Source organism: Asparagus officinalis, chromosome 5 (assembly GCF_001876935.1).
Source record: "Asparagus officinalis chromosome 5, Aspof.V1, whole genome shotgun sequence".
Classification (NCBI taxonomy): domain Eukaryota; kingdom Viridiplantae; phylum Streptophyta; class Magnoliopsida; order Asparagales; family Asparagaceae; genus Asparagus; species Asparagus officinalis.
In genome coordinates, this window is record NC_033798.1 from 117380426 (window position 1) to 117388881 (window position 8456).

At 35.5% G+C, this 8456-nt stretch overlaps 1 protein-coding gene across 1 annotated transcript in view; it reads left to right on the top strand.

The window, feature by feature from the left end:
* The window catches only part of LOC109842453, a 12490-nt gene continuing 7001 nt past the window's right edge, over nt 2968-8456 (top strand). The window contains exon 1 of the mRNA XM_020411330.1: nt 2968-3284. The gene's annotated coding sequence lies outside the window, so the exon portion shown is untranslated. The remainder of the gene's footprint in view (nt 3285-8456) is intronic.

The window sequence follows — 8456 nt, forward strand, 5'->3', positions numbered from 1 at the left end:
TGCCAAGGTTTCGTGATTTGAGTGATTCCGGTGGGAATTAATTCTTTCAGTGTAAAGTGCGCCATCATAGTGTCACTATCCAATGACCCACCGCCACCGGTCCACTTGCAAGGTAAAAAGAATGTGAAACCACACTGAGTTAACTGTCTGACGTCGTGAGGTATGATATAATTAGACAGCTTTGAGTGTAGGAGTGGCAATATATGGCCAGACCCGTTGATCCGATCTGGCCCAACCCGTTATAAATGGGTGTGAGTCATTTTATAGGGGTCGGTTCAAAAACGGGTCGACTCAAAAAACTTATTTATTAGTCGGGTCGCAAACAGGTCAACTCACCGACCCGTTTAACTTCAACTCATTTATCATTCAACTCTTAACATTCGAAATTTGTAAAAACACACTCATAAAATGTCAATATTTATGAAAACTACAAAATCCATAAAACACTATGAAAATTTTATAATATGCAAAAAACACCCTTAAGAGGTTCGAAAATTAAAAAAACATCCCCAAAATTTTAAAATTTACTAAAAAACATGAAAATATCAAAACTTACAAAATACTACAAAAATGTATAAATTATAAAACAACACAATGAAAATTTTAAAATTTGCAAAAACATTCTAAAAGTATAAAAAATTACAAAATACACTCTTAAAAGTTAAATTTATGAAAACATCAAAACCTACAAATGGTACGAAAATCTAAAACTTATAAACATGATGAAATTTTTGAAATTTGCACAAAACAACCTGAAAGTTTCAAAACTTGTAAAAAGTACTATTAATAAGTCAAATTTTGCAAAAACACACCCCTGAGAAATCAAGATCTATAAATAACTACACAATCCATAACTTATAAATAGTATCATGGAAATTTTAAATTTTGCAAGAAAGACCCTAATAGTTTCAAAAGTTGTAAAAACCCCAAAATAAGTTAAATTTTTAAAAATTTGAAATGTATGAACACTGAAAATTTTATAATTTACAAATTACAAAAACCGTGCTGAAAGTTTAGAGTTTTGCAAAAACATCCTAAATGTTTAAAAAATTACAAAATACATGCTCAACAATCAAACTTTTATAGAAACATGCCCCGAAAATATCAGAACTTACAAAAAGTACAAAATTTGTAAGTTATAAGCAGCAACATGAATTTTAAAATTTGTAAAAAATACCCTAAAAGTTTAGAAAATTGCAAAATACACCCTACAAAGTCAAACTATTACAAAACATGCACCGGAAACAATAAAATTTACATCTAGTAAAAAATCTATATGTTATGAATAACAGCATGAAAATTTTAAAATTTACAGAAAAGATCCTAAAAGTTTCAAAATCTTAAAATGCACCCTCAAAAAAGTAAAATTTTACATAAACACACTGCATAAATATCAAAACTTATAAATAGTACAAAACCTATAACTTACAAAAAGCAACGTGAAATTTTTAGATTTGCAACAAACAACCTAAAAGTTTTAAAATTGTAAAATACATCTTAGAAAGTCAAATTTTACTGAAATGAACACCAGAAATATGAAAACTTACGAATAGAGTATAAAATCTATAGCTTATAACAAGCAATGTGAAAATTTTGTTATTTGTAATAAAACATGCTAAAGCTTCAAAAATTACAAAAGCACCCTACAAATTTAAAATTTAGAAAATAACTGAAAAGTTAAAACTTACAAAGGGTATAAAATTTATAAATTTAAAATTTTCACTGAGAAAATGGTAATTGCAGAAACTGTTGGGTTAGATTAATCCAACGAACCCAAGTGGCCCAACCTACTCGATTTTGGATTTGATTTAAAGTTGTCATCGATTCAAGTTAGGATCAGGATGCTAACCACATGGTCTGGTTAGACAGTTTCAAGTTTATCAAGTTGGGTGGTTATCTTGAATATCTAAAGGATAGGATCAACCGGAGTGTAATCCCACGGTTGTGATTAAACCATGATGGGTAGGGTTAATCACAAATATCTATTTAAATGGTAGGAGTCCCTCCTCTCAACCGTATGCAGAAAAGAGACTTAATTCCCATCATTGGCTACGGGAGGAGAGAGGAGAAGACTTCCATTGTTTTCGACGGTGAACGGTAATTAATTTATATTTCTAGTTTAATTATTCATGCCTAGATCATCAAATTATCCAAAAGTGGTATCAGAGCTAGATTGTGCATGATTTTTGATCTAGAATTAAAGTATTTTTTTCGGATTAAAAATAATAATAATAATTTTTGGGTCTTTCTTTTGCTGCTGGAGTTCTTTTGATCTACAATAATTTCATCTTTGCCACTAGATGAAGAAAACTCCTGCCATGGCCACGGAACTTTTCCACAGCAAACTTTTTTTTCATCTTTGCCACTAGATGAAGAAAACTCCTGCCATGGCCACGGAACTTTTCCACAGCAAACTTTTTTTTAATCACAAACCCATGGCACAAACCCATGGCTGCTCACGGAAAAATCAACTTTGATTTTCTTTGATATCATGGCCGCTAGAAAATTAAACTTTGATTTCAACACAAGATCAACTTTGATTTCATCATGGCTGCGGTCAACTTTGATTTTTCATCTGTATACATGGCGGCATGAACCCATGGCTGCTCCTCGTATTTGTCATCTTAGGAATATCATGGCCGCAGAACACTTTAGAGAAAAGAAACCCGACCCGCTCCAATTAATTTCTAAACCCGACCCATTACAGTTTTGACCATTCATTTTATTTTGGTCGCTACAGATCCGTTTTAAGTCTGATTTGAGCCCATAAATAGTCGTTGGAAAGATCATTTTGTGTACTTTTCAACTATACAGTTTTTATTTTAATTTCATAAAGTTTTAATACAGGAATTTGGACAATTCATAAAGATTATTGTATGCACATAAAGATAATTGATTTACTCTGATTATATCCTTAATTCAGGTGGGGTAAATATTTGGGTTCATGATAAAACGGACTACAGTATTAGATCAACCTATGGGGTTAAGGAAGATCAGTAAAACAGTCACTTAGAAATTATGGTAGAGTAGGTTAGTGTCTTGCCCAAAGGTGACCAACCTATAATACCCTAATTTTCTAAGGTTGAGTTTACTCTCATTTGGACTGGAAGGTTGCACTTATCTGTGGGTGGACTACTAGTCTTGCCCAAAGGTGTCTAGGAAATCCCCTACAGGATAAGTGGTGCAGGATAGTTGAAACATGTCAGTGAGAGGAGAATAACCCTATTGCCCAAAGGTTAGGAAGTGTTCAAATCAAACTGACACTGTGTAGGCTAGTTCTGTAGGTGATTATATATCACATTTGGGGGGGGCGAATAGCATGTCAAATCACTTGCCCAAAGGTGTGATGAGATGATGCACCCGCCTGTCCCGCAGAGTGAAAGGTTGCATACGTAAAACACTTTGACCCATCCATTCTAACCCTAAATTGGATGTGGAAATACTAAAGTTAATAAAATTGAAGGTCTCATTTGATTTATACGTCCATGGTGTAATGCAGATGGACGGACAGTTTATCCAGAAGCATCTGACTGGCATTGAGCCCCTAACCGGTTCCAACTATGGCAACTGGAAGATGCAAGTTGAAATAGTACTTGGGTGTCTTGACTACGACTATGTTCTCACTGAAGATAAGCCAGAAGAGCCTGATGAGTCATCAAGTCAATCTGAAAAGAAATCTCATGCTAAGTGGGTCAAAAGCCAACAAGCTTGCAATGCTGATCATTAGAGCATCGGTGGACCAGACTATTCGTGGAGGGATTCCGGCTTGTGAAACTGCTAAGGAGTTACTTGAGACCATAAAGAAGCAGTTTGAGGGATCCGTTAGAGCGAGACAGTACAATTATCTGGTCAAACTCATTAATCTGAAATATGATGGAAGTGGTGATGTTCGGCAGCACATTTTGAAGGTCTCTCAGTTGATCATTCGTCTCAGGGAGTTGGGACTTCAGTTAGAGGATGATCTGATGGTTCATTTTGCAGTCGCTTCTCTACCAAGCAATTTTGACACTTTTAAAGTGAACTACAGTTCTCAAGACAGGAAATGGGACTTGAATGAGCTTATTGCTGTATGTGTTGCTGAAGAAGAGCGGCTAAAAACAGGAAAAGCTGAGATGGCAAATCTAGCACATGACAAGCTTGGACCAAATAAGGCAGGAAAGAAATCCTTCAAGTATCAAGGGCACAATAAGAGGAAGAAGTCTTTTGGCAATCTTTCAACTATTTCTAGCACTTCTTCAGCAAGTGAAAAGGTTGAATGTTTCTTCTGTAAGAAACCTGGTCATATGAAGAGAGACTGTCTGAAGTATAAGCAGTGGCTGAAGAAGAAGGGAGGGAATAATCCACAGTCGGAAGGCAAGGACAAATGAGCAACTGCTTTTGGGAAACTCACAGCCTTTGGAGGTGGAGCTCGTTGGGACTTTCAGTCTGCGCTTGGATTCTGGAGTTTCCTTAGTTTTATCAGACACTTTCTATGTACCTCCTATGAGAATGAATTTTATTTAATTTCTAGATTTTCTGAATGTGGTTATAGTTTTTTTTTAGAGAATAGTTTTGTTTCTATCAGAAATGGTTTGGATGTTATCATACATGATTTCTTAATTGACGGTCTTTATAGATTAAATTTAGATACATCTTTTCCTTCCCCTCTTTGTATGTTTGTGTATTCATATTCTTCTAGTATAAAGCGTCCTAGGCTTAAATAGCAATTCTTTCATACTTTGATATCGGAGATTGGGACATGCTTCAAGAAAGTGATTGGAATGCTTAGTAAAGTCTGGTGTACTTGAACAGTTAGAAAGAAAGATTAAATCTGTGTGTTCTGATCGAGGTGGGGAATTCTATGGTAAAAGCGATCAGGACGACACAAATCATGGTCCCTTTATTGAGTACTTGAGATCACAAAGCATTTTCTCCTCAGTACACTCTCCCAGATTCTCTGCAGCAAATGAAGTAGCTGAAAAAAGAAATCGTACTTATCCAGATGTTGTTCGCAGCATGATGAGTTATATGGCTTCTAAGAAAATCCTGTCGATTGCTGCATATACCTCAAAATCAGTGGAAGCCGGTTTCTCATTCTAGTATTATATGTAGATTATATATTGCTTGCCAGCAGCGATATTCATCTCCTACATGAGACTAAAGTTTTTCTTTCGAGGCATTTTGATATGAAAGACCTCGGAGATGCTCATTATGTTTTGGGCATCAAGATCCATAGAGATCGAAGTAAAGGCTTATTGGGCTTATCTCAAAGGGCTTATATTGAGAAAGTCTTTCAGCGTTATGGCATAAAGTTTTGTGCACCAGGTGAAGCCCCAGTTGTCAAAGGAAATATGTTCAACAAATCTTAATGCCTACGAAATGAAGTTGAGCGTAGGCTCTTGAACTCTGAGGAGTATGTCTCTGCAGTTGGCAGTCTAATATATGCAGTGTCATGCATTAGGCCAGACATCGGTTATATCATGGGAATATTAGGCATGCTTCAGCTTATTAGAAAGCTGTAAAGAAGGTTTTACCGTATTTACAGAGGACTAAGGATTTCATGTTGGTCTATAGAAGGTCTGAAAATCTAGAAGTCGTCGGTTATTCAGATTCAAATTTTGCAGGATGCTGATAACAGAAAATCAACATCAGGTTATATATTTCTGCTCGCTAGAGGAGCAGTTTTCTGGAAAAGTGCCAAATAGTCTTTAGTGACGACATCCACCATGGAGGCAGAGTATGTTGCTATTTTTGAAGCAACGTTGCGTGCCTCTTAGCTCAAGAATTTTATCAGTGAACTAAAGGTGGTGGATTCCATTCAGAGACTAGTAAAGTTATATTGTGACAATCAGGTAGTCGTACAGTTTGTAAAGAATAAGAATTTTTCCAGCAGGTTTGACCAAGGGAATTTCTCCAAGGCTTTTCAAGGAATATGTATCCAGTATGGGTGTTTTAGAGTCTTTCGATTTTGTATGATCAGTGAGATTTAGTTGTCGTAGTAGTTTTGTTTTGTTTTCAAGTACTATATTTTGGATTGCTTTGAGCTCATAAAGAAACTATTGTGCTAATTTTTTAGCAGTTTGATATTTTCAAGCATTGTGTTCTTGGTTATTGTTGCTTGATATATATTTTAAAGTAAAGAAAACTAAAGTTTAAAGTAAAGAGTTTCAAGTTAATTGTAAAGAAACTCGAATTAAAGACAGTGGTCCATAGAGTCATAAAGGTTAAAGTAAAGAGACTCTTAAATTTTTGCAGAAGCTGAATGTGATTGGGCATCACATTTGAGGCTTTCGTTCTGGACTAAAGGTGATGGTTTTCACATGGCGGATGCCGGTAAAAGTTTCAGAACGGCATACATGTTTGTGTATGTTGCAGAGGACACTTAAGGGCGTACATCGGATTTGACCATAAAGGATGTATGACTCTATTACACTCCACTAAAACCACCATAAGGAAAATATCTTTAGAACATTAGTGGTACTAGCGGTTGGACCGTGGAGTGACCTTGTGCCATATTAGAGCATATAGTGTTTTCACGATCAACCATTAGTGGTACTTTTGTTTTAAGGAAAAGGTTTCGGAAACTATCCTAATTAGAATCATGGCAACAAGTTGTTTTCTAAAATAAATGGGTGCGCACCCGACTTTTGAAAGTTTTTGAAAAAATTTAAATATTTTTTTTTGAAAATTAAAATGAGATATGTTGTGCCAAGTGGGAGATTGTTGGGTTCGATTAATCCAACAAACCCAAGTGGCCCAACCTACTCGATTTTGGATTTGATTTAAAGTTGTCATCGATTCAAGTTAGGATCAGGATGCTAACCACATGGTCTGGTTAGACAGTTTCAAGTTTATCAAGTTGGGTGGTTATCTTGAATATCTAAAGGATAGGATCAATCGGAGTGTAATCCCACGGTTGTGATTAAACCATGATGGGTAGGGTTAATCATAAATATCTATATAAAGGGTGGGAGTCCCTCCTCTCAACCGTATGCAGAAAAGAGACATAATTCTCATCATTGGCTACGGGAGGAGAGAGGAGAAGACTTCCATTATTCTGTCGGTGAACGGTAATTAATTTATATTTCTAGTTCATCTATTCATGCCTAGATCATCAAATTATCCAACAGTCCCTCCTCTCAACCGTATGCAGAAAAGAGACATAATTCTCATCATTGGCTACGGGAGGAGAGAGGAGAAGACTTCCACTATTTTCGTCGGTGAACGGTAATTTAGATCTATATTTCTAGTTCAATTTCTCATGCCTAGATCATTAAATTATCCAACAGTGGTATCAGAGCCTGTTTGTGCATGAATTTTTTGATCTAGAATTAAAGTTTTTTTGGATGAAGAAGGGATGGATATGTGGACATGGCTCTTAGGGCATAATGTTCAAGGTTTTCTGTTGATGATAAAGGCATAAAATAGTGGTAGAGGAAATTCTTTGAAATTTGAAGGTAGGAATTGTGTAAATGACATTATTGAAATAGATTCTAAGTTAGATAATTTTCTCAAAGAATTCTAGAAATACCGGACACTATTTTTGACCTCCAAATTGTATGATTCAGTGTACTCCGTAAGTTTTGCTTCCTACATTTTAAAAAAAAAAGAAAGAAAGAAAGAAAAAGGGGGAAAAAATCTGTCCACTAGGACCTGAGCAGAGATCGCCTTAAATTGGGGTATCAACCTATGGAAGAAATAAAAAGACTAGAGTAATAAAATGAAGTTTTAATAATGTATTTTCTCTAATAATAATAGATTAGCAAGAAGTTTTTCTTGGTCATTTCATATTAGTGCTCTCCCTTTTTTTGCCAACTTTAGGTGATTCTCCTTTCTTTTGTTTGAGATGTGTAGAGTATAGAATTAACCCTTAACCGTCATCACTATTTAGGAGCTATCACAAGTTCAAAGTCTTGCTGTAATGTAAGCGTACTTGAGAAGATGCATAAATGTCTTGTTGAATCATAAACCACTTGTGTTCGGCTGTTTTTATAGTCTCGCACATGACATTCACCTGTGTTGATTGTACTCACGTACCTTACAGGACATTGACTGTTTATAGTTTGCCTTTCTCTAATTTCTCCATCTATGATTCTATGCAATATGTGCTACTTGGGAACAACATGCAACCATTGTATTGAAAAGACATGAGCTTCAGATATAATAGACAATTCCTATTACATTGTTTTGACCTTTTAGGCACTGCTATGCTTAAACCTGAAAGGTTGTGCAGCGTGCGCTATCAGCCAACCGGGCTACTTTACTGTCTCTCTTTTACTAGGCCAATAGCCTGTAATTGTTTTTTTTTGAAAGAAAAACAAGGGGTATCCCCCGTTCATTCATAGTCAAAAGTATTAAGTACAAAAAGTTATCGGATACGAACTGTATCCATGTTGGAAATTAGAAAAAAGAGTGTGTAATAATTAGGGATGTATAACTTTCTTCCTCTAGAGATCCATGAAGATGAAGAGAGGTCC